Genomic DNA, 19,451 nt, shown 5'->3' with positions numbered 1-19,451 from the left:
TTAACCACTTCAATACCAGGCACTTTTACCCCCTTCCTGCCCAGGCCAATTTTCAGCTTTCAGCGCTCTCACACATTGAATGACAATTGCGCAGTCATGCAATGCTGTACCCAAACTAACTTTTTATAATTTTGTTTACACAACTAGATCTTTCTTTTGGCAGTATTTAATCACCACTGGGGTTTTTATCTTTTGCTAAATTACCAAAAAAAACCCTGAACTTTTTGAAAAAAACACATTTTTATGTTATAAAATTTTGCAAATAAATGATTGTCCCTCATAAATTTAAGCCAAGATGTTTCCTGCTACATTTCTTTGGTGAAAATAATCCAAATCAGTATTTATTCTTTAGTCTGTAGGAAAGTTATAGAGTCCACAAACTATAGTATATTATACCTGAAAATCAATCAATGCTGAAGTACTGACAGCCAATCTAATTTCTTGAGGCCCAAAAATGTCAGGACAGTACAGATATCCCCCAAATAACCCCTTTTTGCAAAGTAGACAGTCCGAGGTATTTAGTAAGAGGCATGGTAAGTTTTTTGAAATTGTAATTTTTTTGTCATACATTTTTGGAAATGAAGAAATTATAAAAAAAAAGTTTTACAATTTTTTTTTAACATACTGTCACCAGTGCAGTACAGCATCATCATATAACTGGTGTGGCGGTGATCAGGGACAGTGGCTGGTGACAGCACTTGGCTGTGACAGCATGCGCGAGAAGCACTGCGCTTTGTGAATGGTCCCGCAGTCTTCTGGGACCTGTCACGTGTACCAGAAGACTACGGGGAGGGAGGACAACTTCCGCTTCTGATCACCCAGGCAATGTGTCAGGAATGGACTTGCCAATAGTGGTGGGACTCACCTGCCTTGTGGGCTGCAGTACCAGGGCTGGCCAGCGGGTGTTCTCAACAACCAGAGGTTCACTTCGGCAATTAGCCATCACCTGGGGCTGATTGCAGGTGGTGTATTTAAGGGATGGCCAGACCTGCAGTCTGTGCCTTGGTGTGTGTTTTTCCATGGGCCCCTGTATCTTGTAACCTGCATTCCTGTTCCTGTTTCTGCCTGACTTGTTGCCGACCCTGCCTGATCCTGACCTCTGCTGACTTCTCCTGTTTGATCCCTGGCTTGTGACCCTGACCATTCTCTCCGCCTGCTCCTCCTGTACCTACCTGCCCGATAGTTATCGACCCGGCCTGACTGACTACGTTGTGCTCTATATGTGTATGTACCTGTGTATCTATATCAGTTTAGGTTTGGGTTTATGTCACCTTGTTGTATGTATTTGTGTTAGCTTGGGGTTTGGTGCACTGCGTTTATGTTTGTATTGTTAGTCTTAATAAATTGTCTTATTTATACCATATCTGAAGCTTGCGTTTCCCTGTGTCAGTCCACACACTTCTGGTCACACCCGCATCCCTGACATTACACCAAGGCCATCCTGACCAGAAGTGGCTGCACAGGGAATCCATCTTGGCTTGTTGCTGGGAAGGATGGATCTTCATGAGGTTGTGTATTTGTCGCTGCTGGTTTTTGATGACAGAGAATATGCTTATCAGACTCTGAGGGAGTATACCCGGGATCAACTGCTAGAATGTATACGAGTCGCTCATGTCCTAGTAGATCAGGGCACAGAGTTCTCTGAGGTGCAACCATTGATTCAGGTTTGTGCTGAGTTGGTTTCATCTGGTACCCCTGAATGCAGGGATGAATTTTTGCCGCCATTTAGTGCCGACCAGGTAGAGTCCCTGGTATGGTTATTAGAGTATGATGTGGATTACTTTCTGGAGCGGTATTCTGCATGTTCACAACAGGTACTAAGGGATTATATAAACGCAGTGCAGTCTTTGACCAGACAGGCTTTGTGTAAGCTCAGCTTTGTTCAACCCATACTGCAGACATGGTCAGACTTGTTGCACCCAGCCTCAGTCAGCTTACAACGTCATTCCTCTGCTCTAGGCACTCTTCCTGCATCCCCGACAGCACCCCCAGTGACGGCCCAGTATACTCTGCTAACTACCACATATCAGTCCTCTGCTCCCACTCGCTGCACCTATCCTTTCTTTAACCCTGTAAAGAAGTCCTCTGTAGCAACTGCTCCCTCCTCTGTTCCATCCTCCAGCTCTTCTCTGTCTTCAGCTGCTCCATCCGTTTACAAACCTGCGCTTACTTACAGTGCTCCGATAACTAAAACCAGGAAAAGGCGAAAATTTTTTCCAACCAATACCATCCTGCCAGTATCCAAACCGGTCAGCCTGCCATCTGAGAACCCGCCTTCCGTGGTTCAGCCTGATGTCTCTACCCAGCCTGATGTCTCTACCCAGCCTGATGTCTCTACCCAGCCTGATGTCCTTACCCAGCATGATGTCTCTACCCAGCCTGATGAACTGATCCAGCCTGATGATCCTATTATTCCAGACGACTTGGTACCCGCAGTCTTGGCAGATGACTCGATGCCCGCAGTCTTGCCAGACGACTCGATGCCCGCAGTTCCGCCAGACGACTCGGTGCCCGCTGTCTTGCCAGTTGACTCGGAGCCCGAGGTCTTGCCAGACGACTCGGAGCCCGAGGTCTTGCCAGACGACTCGGTGCCCGCGGTCTTGCCAGACGACTCGGTGCCCGCGGTCTTGCCAGACGACTCGGTGCCCGCAGTCTTGCCAGACGACTCGGTGCCCGCAGTCTTGCCAGACGACTCGATGCCCGCTATTCCGCCAGTTGACTCATAGCCCGCTGTTGTGCCTGGTGACTCGGGGCCCGCGGTCTTGCCAGATGACTCGGGGACCGCGGTCTTGCCAGATGACTTGGTGCCTGGGGGCCCAGTGCCTGCTGTCCTGTCTGGTTGCCCGATGCCTGCCGCCCTGCCTGGTTGCCCGGTGCCTGCCGCTCCGCCTGGGGGCCCGGTGCCTGCCGCCCTGTCTGGTTGCCCGGTGCCTCCCGCCCTGCCTGGTTGCCCGGTGCCTGCCGCTCCGCCTGGGGGCCCGGTGCCCGCCGCTCCGCCTGGGGGTCCGGTGCCCGCCGCTCCGACTGGGGGCCTGGTGCCCGCCGCCCTGCCTGGGGGCCCGGTGCCTGCCGCTCCGTTTGGGGGTCCGGTGCCCGCCGCTCCGCCTGGGGGCCCGGTGCTCGCCGCCCTGCCTGGGGGCCCGGTGCCTGCCTCTCCGCCTGGTGGCCTGGTGCCCGCTGCTCCGCCTGGGGGCCTGGTGCCCGCCGCTCCGCCTGGTGGCCTGGTGCCCGCTGCTCCGCCTGGGGGCCTGGTGCCCCCCGCCCTGCCTGGTGGCCCGGTGGCCGTCGCTCCACCTGGTGGCCCGGTGCCTGCAGCTCCGCCTGGGGGCCCGGTGCCCGCCGCCCTGCATGGGGGCCCGGTGCCTGCCTCTCCGCCTGGTGGCCTGGTGCCCGCTGCTCCGCCTGGGGGCCTGGTGCCCGCCGCTCCGCCTGGGGGCCCGGTGCCTGCCGCTCCGCCTGGGGGCTCGGTGCCCGCCGCTCCACCTGGGGGCCCGGTGCCCGCCGCCATGCCTGGGGGCCCGGTGCTTGCTGCTCCGCCTGGTGGCCCAGTGCCTGCTGCTCCGCCTGGTGGCCCGATGCCCGCTGCCCTGCCTGGTGGCCCGGTGCCCGCTGCTCCGCCTGGTGATCCGACGTCCAGCCTGATGTGCCTCCGTCCGGTACCCAGCCCGACGTGCCTCCGTCCGGTGTCCAGCCCGAAGTGCCTCCGTCCGGTGCCCAGCCCGAAGTGCCAGTCTTTGATATCCCGCCAGTCACCGGACCCGGGCGGTGGAACATTTTGCCCAGCTAGGACTGTTTGGAGCGTCCTGAGGCCGCTCCTTGAGGGGGGGGGGGGTACTGTCAGGAATGGACTTGCCAATAGTGGTGGGAGATATTGTTTTATTTTAGAAAAACGCACAACCAACAAACATTTTATACAAAAGTATAAAAAAATAAATAAATAACATAACAACATCACATTCCATCATGTGCAAACATAAAAGTAAACATTTCAAAGCCATACTAGAGTCCTTATGGCTGAAGCAATATGTACGCAAGGCCCTTACAGCCGGAAACAAAGATTTGCATTCACGGCTTTTATGGCCTAGAAAACAAAACGTGGCCTTTATGGCCCAATAAATCTGCATATATGGCCTTTACGGCCTAATAAGAAAGCACTTATGGCCGAATACAATAGCATATGTAGCCTACATGGCCTATAGTCAAACACTGTACAAAATATCACACAAAACAACATTACTTAGACTGAGGAACATAGATCTTCGGGTCCATGTAGCCTTTCTTCAAAAAAATCATCTCTAAAAATCTAAGGGAGGGTGGAAGGAGAAAGAAAACAGGATAGTTTACCAACACCCAGAGATCAACAGGCGGCAACTACAGGCCTGATATTCCTCCACGCTTTTATCCAGACCCCTCGCCGCCACCTGTCTTTCTCAAGACCCCGAACTTTCCCCACCTCACCAAGAATGCCGCGCACCACCTCCGGGACAGGAAGGACTTTCTTCCGTATGGACACTTGGCACCGTGCATTCCACGTGAAATACCAGACAACTAGGCTAGCTAAATAAAGAGTGTCCAAATCAAAACTCCGGCGATCTTGCAATGCTCCATATACCCACTCTGCATAAGACATGCAGTGCAAGAAAGGAACACCCAGAGCACTCCCCACCTCTTTGTAGACTTCAACATTGAAGGGACACTGAAGCAGGAAGTGGTCCATAGTTTCCACTTCACCCCGACACTCCTCTCTCGGACAACCGCGGTCATCCAGAGAGAGGTACTTCAAGTTTCCCCTCACGAAGAGTCTGCAGTGAAAACCGAGCCAGGCCTGGTCCCTAAACTTGAAGGGAATCCACTCACAATTTAATAAGCGTAAGCCCTCCCGCATAATATGGCCCGGGCAATCCCTCAAGGCCAGCGGCGCATGACATACAACGGACACAATCCTCTCACCCAGGAGCTTCCTAGGGTGGGACTTAATATCCTCCGCCATCACACGCCACCGCCTAAGTATTTTCAGGCTCGGGGCAACATAAGTCGGGAGCTCACCGTGCTTAACCCTTAGGCTTTTCACTAGCCCACCACTCTCCCAGCAACTTAGAAAAGGCCTAAACCAGTTCCGGAAGAGGCTTAGCCATGCAGGAGGTCTCTCTGCCAGCATGTTACCAAAATTGTGCTTCAAAAACACCAGAGAGAAGAAGACTACCGGGTTGACCATACCTAAGCCACCCTTCCTCCTGGATAGGTAAGTCACATCTCGCTTCACAAGGTTCAGTCTGCTTCCCCATAACAGCTGGAAAAAGCAACTGTAGATCCTCGTATAAAGAGACTCTGGCAAGATGCAAACTGTGCTGACATACAAAAATATGGGGATCAGGTAAGTTTTGATCAAATCAACCCTTTTCCTCAAGGAGAGCCGCCACCCCTTCCAGCATTTCACCTTGACTTCAGCATTGGTCAGCCTGGCCTCCCAATTCGATTTGCCATAATCGGCCGGGCCAAATTCAATGCCTAATACTTTGACGGACTGCTGAGGCACAGGGAAAGCGTCCGGGAGCACAAAGCCCTCGCCCTCCACACCTAACCAAAGGACTTCAGACATGTCCTGATTGATCTTGGACCCCGATGCCTCGGAATACTGCTCTATCTCTGAGACAACCACCTGTGCCTCCACAGCCCCCGAGACAAAGACAGAAACGTCATCAGCGTAGGCAATGACCCTCAGGGGTGGCTCACCAGCAACACCCACCGGTACCCTGCACAACGCTCCACAGTCCAGCCTCCTTACGAAGGGGTCGACCGCAAAGACGTAGAGCAGAGGACTCAGCGGGCATCCCTGCGCACCCCAGAGCCAACCCCAAAGGGCTGCCCAATCCAACCGTTCACCAGCATGAAGCTCTCCGCCTCTCTATACAATGTCTTGAGCCAGCCAATGAACCCCCCCTCCAGGCCATACCTGTCAAGAAGATGCCAAAGGTACTCATGACTAACCCGATCAAAAGCCTTGGCCTGATCCAATGTCAGCAAATACTTTCCCCAGCCTTCAGCCCTGCACCGCTCCAGAACCTTCCGGACAGCTAACATCGCTGTGAAGGTGCTCCTGCCCTGGACCGAGCAGTGCTGCCGACCGGAAAGCAGCGTGTCTGCGACTGACGCCAGGCGCCAGAAAAGAATCTTTGCCAGAATCTTTCTATCAACATTGAGAAGACTGATGGGGCGCCAGTTCTCAATCATTGAAGGGTCCTTACCCTTTGACAGCAGGATAACAGCAGACTTTCTCATGGAGGGAGGGAGTGAACCTTCTTGCAGACAGCAGTTAAATACCTCCGCGAGATGGGGTGCCAAGCTAGTCTTGAAAGATTTATAAAATTCTGCCGTCAAACCATCTGGCCCTGTTTTCTTAATTGCCAGACTGTCTATGGCTTTGGCTACCTCTGCCTCTGTTATCTCGTCCATCAAACTTGGAAGCGGGACGTCACTCCCCAGACCCGGTGTAGAGTCCAGAAAGCTTAACATCCTCTCCCGGTCGAGGTGCTTCTTCCCCAGAAGATCTCTATAAAAGGACCTCAAGACCTCCAGAATCCCTGACCTGGATTTTGTCAGGGAACCTGTACTATCTCTCAGGCCTAAGACCGTTTTAATCGCTGCACCTTGTCTGCAATTCTGGTAAGGGTCGGGCGAGTGATATTTCCCGTAATCCCTCTCCAGAACCAAAGAAGCGTGCCGGTCATACTGATGCTTCCTAAGAAGGAGTTTCACCTCCGCAATCGCCCCAGGATCAACACCAACCGAGACGAGGTGGTCAAGTCTCCTCCGCAGCCGCTGGTAGGCAACATATCTATCAAGTTGTACCTTTTTACCTACGACCCTGAAAAACCCACTGGTTCGCTTTTTAGTGAGCTCCCACCACTTCGTCTTACTGCTGCAGAAATCCAGAAGGGTCACCTGAGCCTAGAAAAATTCCTCAAAGGATTGTCTCACACTCTCGTCATCCAGCAAGGCCGAATTCATCTTCCAGATGCCCCTTCCTTTCAGCGGCGTATCTGAAACATTCAAGATCACAGATAGCATAAGGTGATCGGAAAACTCAACCGCCCGACACACAGGTGCCGAGAAGGCAGAGTTCCCCTTTAAAAAAAAACTATCTAACCTGCTCTCACTCCTACCTCGCCTAAAGGTGAAGCCCGTGCTGTCTGAACTGCACTTAACTAGTGCATCTACCAGACCTGCATCCCTGACTATCGCATTAAGAAAACCGATATCATAGCCCAACCTGTCAGTGAAGCCTCTCCTGTCTTTGGGCCTAGTGATGGTGTTAAAATCACCTCCAAAGACAACTTGCTGGGCCGTAAAAAGGAAAGGCCTAATCTTTGTGAAAAGGCATTTCCTTTCCCACTTGGACTGCGGGCCATATATATTGATTAAACGCAGGTCATGCCCCCTCACAGAGACGTCCAGGACCATGCACCTTCCGATCTCTACCTCAATAATCCGCCGGCACGTTACCATACCAGTAAAAAGCACTGCAACCCCACTGTAAGTCTCGGCCGCAAGAGACCAAAAGGAGGGGCCACGCCTCCACTCCCTCTTTGCCAGGTGGATATCGGCAAGGCTATTGAGCCGGGTCTCTTGCAAAAACAAAACATCAGCATCAACCTCGCTGAGCAAAAATAAGGCCATGTTACGAGCACTCACAGACTTCAAGCTGGCAACATTAATAGTTGCCACTTTTACTGGGGTGGGAACTGCCATCAGGATAATTAAGATAGGCATTCCTCAGTCTGACTATCAACCACTGGGGCCCCCTGTACTATAGGGGTTGTCCCAGCACTGTTCTCAGCCTCCTCCATCAGATCCACAGAGTCAGATGAAACATCCCCGCGATCTGATGAGACCCAAACTTATTCCCTGAAAGTATGTCATCCTGATCTGAAGAGCACAGAGACTCTGAGGATGCTGAGGAAAGCACAACCCTATTTTTCCTCTTCTTCCCTCCGACCAGGACCCACTCCCCCCATCCCCAATAGGGGAAATCACCACACTCTCTGATGAAGCTTGGGAAGAGCCTTCCCCCTCAACCGCCCTCCTCCTGCACATACCCCACCTCTTCTTCCCACAGCCCTAGCACCCCTGCCTGAGACCACAGGACACCCAGGCTTAGGGACCTTCAGCGAAACCTTCACACACCCCTCCGCCCCACGGGCTGCTTCTGCCAAAATGGAACTCTTAATAGGTTCAATACACACATGAGGGTTTAACACAGACACAAGCGGATGGGTAGACTTGACCACAGGCTGCACAGCCGACAAAACTGACACGGAAGGGACAGGGGGGTTCACAGACACAGAGACCGGCACACCAGACAGAACTGACACAGAAGGTTTAGACACACCAGGTGACCCAGACTCAGGGACAGACAATGGATCTAGAATAGGGAAGCTAACTAAGGATGGAACTGGGGGGGCCAGCTGACCTGAGGGAGGAACTGCCGCCGGGAGCGCAGAGTCCTCTGCATACATCCAGAGGAGCTCCTCCGCAAGCTCCCCCTGATTATGGAGGGCCTCTGGGCACAAGCTGTAAGGGTGCCCCAATACATTACAAAGATTGCAACGAATTATGTTACAACTCCCGGCCTGGTGGCCCAGACACTGACACAGGGAACACCTCTGTTTTGGGCAGGAAGAGGAAAAATGGCCCTTATCACCACATCTGTGGCACAATTTGGGTTGTCCCTGATAAAAGACCACAATTCGATCTCTCCCAATAAACGCAGATGAGGGCATATGCTGTACAACATTATCAAAGACCCTGAGCTTAACCTGGGCAGTCCATCCACCTGTCCATATACCTTTGTCATCAAGCACTTTGCTTAGGGACCCCAGCACCTCACCATACCTCCTCAGCCACACAATGAGGTCCGCTGGGGGAATGGACTCATTCCGTACCAAAATAGTTATGTTCTTTATTAATGGTTGCCTAGACACCACTCTAGGGGACAAACCCTCCCACTCCTTGGAAGACTTGCAGGACCTATCATACCTCTCCCAGAAGAGGTCCAAGCTTTCTGGCTTGACAAATGACAGGTCATACTCATTAGACCCAACAGGATTAATCAGGGCAAAGATTTCAGCAACCCTGAAGCCCATGCCCAGGATCTTATCAGCCACAGATCCTCTAGAAGGCGGGGTGCCTCCCCCCATCCACCTCAACTGAACGACATTCCTCCGTGCGAAGGATCCACCCCCAATTAGCCGGGCACCCGACTGAGACACTTGCGGGGGAGCCCCTCCCCCCGAGCTGCCAAGCATAGCAGCGTAGCTAATTTTGGGCTGCCCACCTCCCGATACTGCCTCAGCAAAGGAAACCCTGCCGGCAAAAGACCCACTGGGGGGGCCGCTCTTCACTACCCCCACGGCCGCTGCAGCAGTTCCAGTAAACACCGATAAGCCCTCGGCCTGCCCGGCAACAGCGAGACCTGCACCCGACACCACGGCAGGCTCCACCCCCCCCGCACTCCCTCCCGCCGGCACGGGGAGACCAGACACGGGCACAGACAGCGCACTATCAGCGGCCTGGAGGGGACCGGCTGCTCCCACTCCCATAGATGACACAGTAGCACATACAGGTTTACTCCCACCAGTCCCGGCAGATGACTCAACAGCACACAGAGTTTTACACATACCAGTCCCAGCTGCAGGAGCTGACAATCCGGCTGCGGACCCACCCAGCTCAGCGTGCACCTCGGCATGCACCTGTGTAACAGCACCTCCCCCTGCAGCAGGCTGGAGTCTATACACAGTCTTTTCCTTAACCCTTACCCGGGCTTTCCTCGGGACTCCATCTTTGTCTGCTCCCTCCTCTTCAGACAAGTTCTCTGCAAACCTGAACTTTCTCCCACTCAAAGGAGATTCCAGCTCTCGTATCACCTGCAAAGCCCCTGCACAGTCATCCTGGTCACCCGCGCCCCACTCCTGGGTTACCTGACCAGGGATAAGAAGCTGTGATCCGTCCTCCATGGGGACTGACACCGCCGCAGCCCCACTCTGTTGCAAACATTTTCCAGCCTGCTGGCTTGCCTCCTCCTCAGCGATATCCATAGAATCCCCAGAGTGGGATGGAGCGATATCCTCATCTGTAGTCATTTTGACATCCTTCCTCATCGCCATGAATCTGGTCTCACTGGCATATTTTTCCTTGAAACTGCCGCTCGTCTCCTTTAATGCTGCAACAAGCAGCGCTTGGCTTTTTACTTTATCTTCCAAGCTGTTGACCTCCGGTCGATGCAATGAACGCTTGTTGCTCCAGGCCCTCTCCCAGACCCCTTTTTTCTTCCTATATTCCATCCGGAGCTTGGCCAGCTTCTCCTCCTCTTTTGCAATCCGCAAAATTCTGGCAGCAACTTTGCTCCTATAAACTGACACAGGCTCACCCTTTTTTGGGCCACCGCCTAAGTCCTCAAACACTGGTACTGGGGGGGGGGAGTACCACAGCTAGCATGGGAAACGCCGTCTGAAGTCTTGACAAGACTACCCTCCGGACCTCCACCCGGGTCCCCTCCTGGGCCTACCCCAGGATCCTGCATGGTTCTCAGTAGAGCACCGAACTCTAGAGCCTGGCTTCAGGCCTACACCTGGAGCTCAGCAGAGCACAGTCCAACACAGCCTCTCCACACGCTGTCAGGAATGACTCACCACAGGGCTCACCTGCCTTGTGGGCTGCAGTACCAGGGCTGGCCAGCGGGTGCTCTCAACAACCAGAGGTTCACTTCGGCAATTAGCCATCACCTGGGGCTGATTGCAGGTGGTGTATTTAAGGGATGGCCAGACCTGCAGTCTGTGCCTTGGTGTGTGTTTTTCCATGGGCCCCTGTATCTTGTAACCTGCATTCCTGTTCCTGTTTCTGCCTGACTTGTTGCCGACCCTGCCTGATCCTGACCTCTGCTGACTTCTCCTGTTTGATCCCTGGCTTGTGACCCTGACCATTCTCTCCGCCTGCTCCTCCTGTACCTACCTGCCCGATAGTTATCGACCCGGCCTGACTACGTTGTGCTCTATATGTGTATGTACCTGTGTATCTATATCAGTTTAGGTTTGGGTTTGTGTCACCTTGTTGTATGTATTTGTGTTAGCTTGGGGTTTGGTGCACTGCGTTTATGTTTGTATTGTTAGTCTTTAATAAATTGTCTTATTTATACCATATCTGAAGCTTGCGTTTCCCTGTGTCAGTCCACACACTTCTGGTCACACCCGCATCCCTGACACAATGGCAGAGGAAGCAGTACCTGTCAAATTCCCGCTCCCCAAAGGTGCCAATCCTTAATGGGGAGCAGGGGCAAAGCATTAAAACGGAACTTCCCCTTTTGGATGGAACTCCGCTTTAAAGAGGTGGAGATCTACCTGAACAACATGGGAGAAGTCAAAGATCACTGGGCACAGTGTTGCCTCCTCACACCTGATTTAAACCTCTAATTGCTGTACTACCGTGTCACATATCGCCTCCTCACCACCTGTCAAATGCACTGGGATCACTTTGCAGAGGGGCAGCAGTGCCTATGACTGTGACTGCACCTGTGAACGAGGCCTTAGTTATAATCAGCAGTGGCACCCTATGTGCTTGTTCACGTAAGGTTTGGGGGTGGTAAAACTGTATGGTTTTATCACCCTCCAATTCCTACCCCTTTTAGCTACTGAAGCAGCAGCCAAAGGTATACACATGCAGCAGCAGGAATTACACCCCCCGTTGCTTACTTCTGCAGGGTCCAAGGGCTTAAAACAGGTGGTGAGAAAGCAACCCAACTCTGCCTGTTTAACCCCTTGTTTGCTGTACTGTAGAAGATTGCAGAGCAACAGCAGAGCAGCCTCATTCACTTGAATGGGTCATGCTTGGCAGGTACTACATCCAACCATGACAGGGCGTAGGAGCAACACTACAGAGGAGACATCAACTTATTCTGCTCTTGCTCCCTACTACAGCTCCAACTTTACAAGTAGTTCCTCTGCATTGCACTCTGTTTCATGCTCTGAGATGGTGGGTCAGCAAGCCCAGAACGAGATCTACCAGTCACCTGTCAGAGATCTACTGGTTGATGCCCCCGACCTAGGCAATCAGAGTGTAAGTTCTCCCTCCTCACTTCCCTTCCTGCAGAAGACTGCGGGACCATTCACAATGTGCATCGCAGCTCACACATTCGTAATGGGCACCTGGCCATGAAGCCACAAGCTGTAACAACTGGGTGCCCACATTTAAGATGCCTGGGACCAAAAAGGGGTGAATAAAACGGCTGGGGTGAACACAGTGCTGGATCCCGGGACAAGTGAGTGTCTGTACATTTAATGTCAGCAGCTTCAGTTTTTGTAAATTTAAAAAATATAACTGGAGCTCCTCTTTAAAGCAGAACTAAAGGCATTTTTTTACATATTGGATACAGTAAAGAAGGGTTATAACCCCTGTCCGTTTTTTTTGTCATCTGTGTCCCACTGGAGAGACTTTCTTTCACTTTCTATCCTATAGTGAAAACAGGAAGTGAAAGGAAATCCCTCCAAAGTGAAGTACTTCCTGGTCATCACTAGAACTAGTGTCCCCTTTGGAAGAATTCCCCTCTATTCCTGTTCTGATTGCAACAAAAATTTTTGGACGTTCTTTCACTTTTACTGATAACACTAAACAGGACAAATAGAAAGGGAGAATCTTAACAGGGATACAGGCAGCACCTAACAAGCGAAAAACAACCTGACATGGTTTTAAAACCTTGCCTATTTCTATCTAAAACTTAAGAAAAAAACAAAATATACTATATTGTCAAAAGTATTGGTCGGCCCGCCTTTACACGCATGTGAACTTTAATGGCATCCCAGTCTTAGTCCAATATTCAATAATAAGTTTCAATATTGAGTTGGCACACCCTTTGCAGATATAATAATGTCAGCTTTTCTGGGAAGGCTGTCCACAAGGTTTAGGAGTGTGTCTATGGGAATGTTTAACCATTCTTCCAGAAGCGTATTTATGAGGTCAGGCACTGATGTTGGACGAGAAGGCCTGGCTCGTAGTCTCCACTCGAATTCATCCCAAAGGTGTTCTATCAGGTTGAGGTCAGGACTCTGCAGGCCAGTCAAGTTCCTCCACCCCAAACTCGCTCATCCATGTCTTTATGGACCTTGCTTTGTGCTCTGATGTGCAGTCATGATGGAACAGGAAGGGGCCATCCTCAAACTGTTCCTATAAAGTTTGGAGCATGAAATTGTCCAAAATGTCTTGGTATGCTGATGCCTTAAGAGTTCCCATCAATGGAACTAAGGGGCCAAGCCTAACCCCTGAAAAACAACCCCACACCATAATCCCCCCTCCACCAAACTTTACACTTGGCACAATGCAGTCAGGCAAGTATCATTCTCCTGGAAACCATCAAACCCAGACACGTCCATTGGATTTCCAGACAGAGAAGTGTGATTCGTCATTCCAGAGAACACATCTCCACTGCTCTAGAGTCCACTGTATCCATTGCTTTGCATTGCACTTGGTGATGTAAAGCTTGGATGCAGCTTCTTGGAGGTCTTTAGCTATTGCCTCTGCAGACAGTTGGCGACTTCTGCGCACTGTGCGCTTCAGCATGCACTGACCCCGCTCTGTCATTTTATGTGGCCTACCACTTTGTGGCTGAGTTGCTGTTGTTCCCAGACGCTTCCACTTTGTTATAATACCACTAACAGTTGACTGTGGAATATTTAGTAGCAAGGAAATTTCACAGATTGTACAGGTGGCAACCTATCACGGTACCAAACTTGAATTCACTGAGCTCCTGAGAGCGACCCATTCTTTCACAAATGTTTGTAGAAGCAGTCTGCATGCCTAGGTGCTTGATTTTATACACCTGTGGCCATGGAGGTGATTGGAACACCTAAAGCCAATGATTTGGAGGGGTGTCCCAATACTTTTGGCAATATAGTGTAAACACATATGTTTATCAATTGAGCGCCATCTTTGAGTATTTTTCATGCACTTTTTGATATACTAATTTTGGAATTATTTTGAAGGGTGGGTATAAGGTTGAGCCCACATCCATTTTTTCTTTACAAGTTTTGAGAATATTGTTGTCAGTGGAGGGCTCCCTTTCCTGATCTATATTGATATTTATATGGTTAAACACACAGACCTAGTAGGACTAGATATTTTAATTTTATTATACTAGCTATGCCATATTGTGGGTGAGGCCTACCGCGGCTGTGCAGTAGGGGTACCATTGCCAGAGGGCAATGCCTAGGACCAGGTAGGAACTGCGTCATGTGCACAGTCTAACATTAAGGCAATCTCCCAGCTTAGAAATGAGCTGGCACTGCATGTAGAATGAAGTTGAATTACTGATAACGTGTTGTCCCATCGAGCTACATACAGATTTCTACTTGTTGCATTCGGTATGGTGGGCCCATGCCACCTCCACTAGCCGGTGTATCTCTGTTACCTCACTCCCAGTAAAAGAATGGGATCCTGCCGGCCACGTGTGTCCTGTGTTAACTCATTTGTAAGTTGTACTTTTTTGTCACAATCTTTTGGAAAATGAAAAAATCACTGTGGTTAGCACTCCTGCCGAACAGCACTAGGGTCGTTGGTTTGAATCCCAACCATGACACTACCTGCCTGGAGTTTGCCTGTTCTCCCTGTGCCTGCGTGATTTCCGACTACACTCCAATAACATGCTGGTAGGTTAATTGACTCATGTCTAAATTGGCCCTAGAATTGGGCCTAGTATGTATGATTATTAGAGATGAGCGAATTATTCAAAAATTCGATTCGACTGATTCGGCGAATTCGTGAAAAAAATTTGATTTGAGTCGAATATATTCGCTGCGAATTTAACTTATAAAAGGGTGTTTCTAGGCTTCAGAGAGCCTTTATATTAGTGCAGAACACTGTACCTTTAATTTAAATGCCCTTGGAGTCTGCTGGGGAAGAGAAATAATACTGTCAGTCAGTATGACATGCAGATGAGTGCCGTCGATCTTAGAATCACCGCACACTTCACTCATTTGGGCAGTCACGGGGCCAAAACCAGAGTGTGGAGCCACAGTGTGGCGGTGGAGGCAGCAGCAATGGGAGGCCATACAGCACCCTATGACAAAATGGAACCCACCAGCAGTGTGAGGAGACCTGAAAGTGGCACATGGCAGAGTGTGGCGATGGAGACAGCAGCAATGGGAGGCCGTACAGGGACCCATGACACACTCTGGACCTGGCAGCAGCATGAGGAGGCGGTACAGGGGCCCATGACAGATTACGGGCCTGGCAGCAGCATGAGGAGTTGGTACGGGGGCCCATGGCAGATTACGGGCCTGGCAGCAGCAATGGGAGGCCGTACAGGGACCCATGACACACTCTGGACCTGGCAGCAGCATGAGGAGGCGGTACAGGGGCCCATGACAGATTACGGGCCTGGCAGCAGCATGAGGAGTCGGTACGGGGGCCCATGACACACTCTGGACCTGGCAGCAGCATGAGGAGGCGGTACAGGGGCGCATGACAGATTACGAGCCTGGCAGCAGCAACTTGGACAGGAGGACGTTCAGCTTCTGCACCGTCGGGTGCGTGCTCGCAAACTGTTGTCTCTTGGAAACGGATTCCAAGAAAGACTGCTGACGGAATCCGTGAAGAGTAGCAGGAGAAGGAGCATCTGAACGAGCGGAATATGCCAACGAGCGACAACAGGGGCCCATGACAGATTACGGGCCTGGCAGCAGCATGAGGAGTCGGTACGGGGGCCCATGGCAGATTACGGGCCTGGCAGCAGCAATGGGAGGCCCGTAATCTGCCAGCACCCTATGACAAAAAATGGAACCCACCAGCAGTGTGAGGAGACCTGAAAGTGGCACATGGCAGAGTGTGGCGATGGAGACAGCAGCAATGGGAGGCCGTACACGGACCCATGAGACACTGTGGACCTGGCAGCAGCATGAGGAGGCGGTACAGGGGCCCATGGCAGATTAGGGGCCTGGCAGCAGCTATGGGAGGCCCGTAATCTGCCAGCACCCTATGACAAAAAATGGAACACACCAGCAGTGTGAGGAGACCTGAAAGTGGCACATGGCATGAGACACTGTGGACCTGGCAGCAGCATGAGGAGGCGGTACAGGGGCCCATGGCAGATTAGGGGCCTGGCAGCAGCTATGGGAGGCCCGTAATCTGCCAGCACCCTATGACAAAAAATGGAACACACCAGCAGTGTGAGGAGACCTGAAAGTGGCACATGGCATGAGACACTGTGGACCTGGCAGCAGCATGAGGAGGCGGTACAGGGGCCCATGGCAGATTAGGGGCCTGGCAGCAGCTATGGGAGGCCCGTAATCTGCCAGCACCCTATGACAAAAAATGGAACACACCAGCAGTGTGTGAGGAGACCTGAAAGTGGCACATGGCAGAGTGTGGCGATGGAGACAGCAGCAATGGGAGGCCGTACAGGGACCCATGAGACACTGTGGACCTGGCAGCAGCATGAGGAGGCAGTACAGGGGCCCATGGCAGATTAGGGGCCGGGCAGCAGCTATGGGAGGCCCGTAATCTGCCAGCACCCTATGACAAAAAATGGAACACACCAGCAGTGTGAGGAGACCTGAAAGTGGCACATGGCATGAGACACTGTGGACCTGGCAGCAGCATGAGGAGGCGGTACAGGGGCCCATGGCAGATTACGGGCCTGGCAGCAGAAATGGGAGGCCCGTAATCTGCCAGCACCCTATGACAAAAAATGGAACACACCAGCAGTGTGTGAGGAGACCTGAAAGTGGCACATGGCAGAGTGTGGCGATGGAGACAGCAGCAATGGGAGGCCGTACAGGGACCCATGAGAGACTCTGGACCTGGCAGCAGCATGAGGAGGTGGTACAGGGGCCCATGGCAGATTAGGGGCCTGGCAGCAGCAAAGGGAGGCCCGTAATCTGCCAGCACCCTATGACAAAAAATGGAACACACCAGCAGTGTGTGAGGAGACCTGAAAGTGGCACATGGCAGAGTGTGGCGATGGAGACAGCAGCAATGGGAGGCCGTACAGGGACCCATGAGAGACTCTGGACCTGGCAGCAGCATGAGGAGGCGGTACAGGGGCCCATGGCAGTTTAGGGGCCTGGCAGCAGCAATGGGAGGCCCGTAATCTGCCAGCACCCTATGACAAAAAATGGAACACACCAGCAGTGTGTGAGGAGACCTGAAAGTGGCACATGGCAGAGTGTGGCGATGGAGACAGCAGCAATGGGAGGCCGTACAGGGACCCATGAGAGACTCTGGACCTGGCAGCAGCATGAGGAGGCGGTACAGGGGCCCATGGCAGATTAGGGGCCTGGCAGCAGCAATGGGAGGCCCGTAATCTGCCAGCACCCTATGACAAAAAATGGAACACACCAGCAGTGTGTGAGGAGACCTGAAAGTGGCACATGGCAGAGTGTGGCGATGGAGACAGCAGCAATGGGAGGCCGTACAGGGACCCATGAGACACTGTGGACCTGGCAGCAGCATGAGGAGGCGGTACAGGGGCCCATGGCAGATTAGGGGCCTGGCAGCAGCTATGGGAGGCCCGTAATCTGCCAGCACCCTATGACAAAAAATGGAACACACCAGCAGTGTGAGGAGACCTGAAAGTGGCACATGGCAGAGTGTGGCGATGGAGACAGCAGCAATGGGAGGCCGTACAGGGACCCATGAGAGACTCTGGACCTGGCAGCAGCATGAGGAGGCGGTACAGGGGCCCATGGCAGATTAGGGGCCTGGCAGCAGCTATGGGAGGCCCGTAATCTGCCAGCACCCTATGACAAAAAACCAGCAGTGTGTGAGGAGACCTGAAAGTGGCACATGTTTGGGGCATGATTCATGGCGGATTTAGTCAGTTGTGTCAGGAACTGGTGGTTTGAAATCCAGACTAATCCATGCCTGATTCATTTTCACAAACGTGAGTCTCTCCACACTTTGGGTGGACAGTCGTGTCCTCCGCGGAGTTACAATACCTCCTGCCGCACTAAACACGCGCTCCGATGCCACGCTACTGGCCGGGCATGACAGCCTTTCAAGGGCAAATTCAGCTAGTTGGGGCCAAAGGTCAAGTTTCGTTGCCCAGTAGTCAAGGGGATTGTCTACCTCGGTTGGCAGGGTGCTGTCCAAGTAGGCCCAAGCCTGTTGTTTGAGGTCCTGCTCCAGGTCCACCTGATGCTGCTGCTGCTGCTGCGGCTGGTTAGTAGTTTCCTCACTGCGCTGGTGAAGAAAGCTACTCATCATCGACTGCAGACTGAGGCAGCCGCTGCTGGTGGAGCTGCCACTGCTCCTACCACCCCACCCCTCCCCTGCTGCCATGGCAGCGGAACGCGAGCGCACAGGGCCCACAGTGTCTGAGGATGGACGTTGGCGCAGAAAGGCAGAGACCAACTGACTACATAGGTGGTTTTTATAGTACGTTATTTTGGCCTCCCTCTCAGCAGGTGTGAAAAAGGCCACCATTTTTGAACGGTAGCGAGGGTCCAACAAGGTGGACAGCCAAAAGTCATCCCTCTGTCTGATGGTTATTATTCGGCTGTCGCTACGCAAGCAACCGAGCATGCTATGGGCCATTTGTGCCAAGGAATGCGAGGGACTCCCTGCCTCCATCTCCACAGCATACTGCCACGGTGCGTCTGGGTCCTCTGTCTCCTCCTCCTCCTCCTCTACCAGATGCTCCTGCTCCTCCACTCCTGTCCGCTGAGTGGAAAAAGCACCCATTTCACTCAATAATTCCTGAGCACAAATGTCCTCCTCTACCTCCTCCTCTTCTTCCTGTCCTGCCCCCACAGGGGTCATGTGGCGTTGAGATCTGTGCGCCACGTCTACCGCACCCTGACCAGCCATTGTTAACAGCATTTGTTCCAGGACGTGCAACAGAGGAATGACGTCGTTCATCCCATAGTCCTGCCGACTCACGAATAGCGTGGCCTCCTCAAAGGGCCTCAGCAAGCGGCAGGTGTCACGCATGAGCTGCCAATGGCTGACATCAAAGTTACACAGGGGAGTACCTTTATCCGCTTGTAACATCAGGAAATCGGTGATGGCCTTTCGCTGTTCGTAAAGGCGGTCTAACATGTGTAGGGTTGAATTCCACCTTGTTGCAACGTCGCAGATCAGGCGATGCTGTGGAATTCCGTTCTGCCGCTGCAGCTCAAGGAGGGTGTGCTTTGCGGTGTAGGAATGGCTGAAATGCATGCAAAGTTTACGTGACATTTTAAGGATGTCTTGCAGTGGGATGGTGGATTTTAGGAACCGCTTGACAACCAGATTGAACACGTGAGCCATGCATGGCGCATGGCACAACCTTCCTTGACGCAGAGCAGACACCATGTTCTTTCCGTTGTCGGTCAACATGGTTCCGATTTTCAGTTTGCGCGGAGACAGCCATCTGTCGATTTCTCTGTTCATTACACTGAGAAGTTCCTCCCCTGTGTGACTACGTTCGC

This window comes from Staurois parvus, unplaced genomic scaffold (genome assembly GCF_062004578.1).
Source record: "Staurois parvus isolate SC_StPar_1 unplaced genomic scaffold, SC_StPar_1.0 ptg000953l, whole genome shotgun sequence".
Classification (NCBI taxonomy): domain Eukaryota; kingdom Metazoa; phylum Chordata; class Amphibia; order Anura; family Ranidae; genus Staurois; species Staurois parvus.
This window is presented reverse-complemented; position numbering follows the sequence as displayed.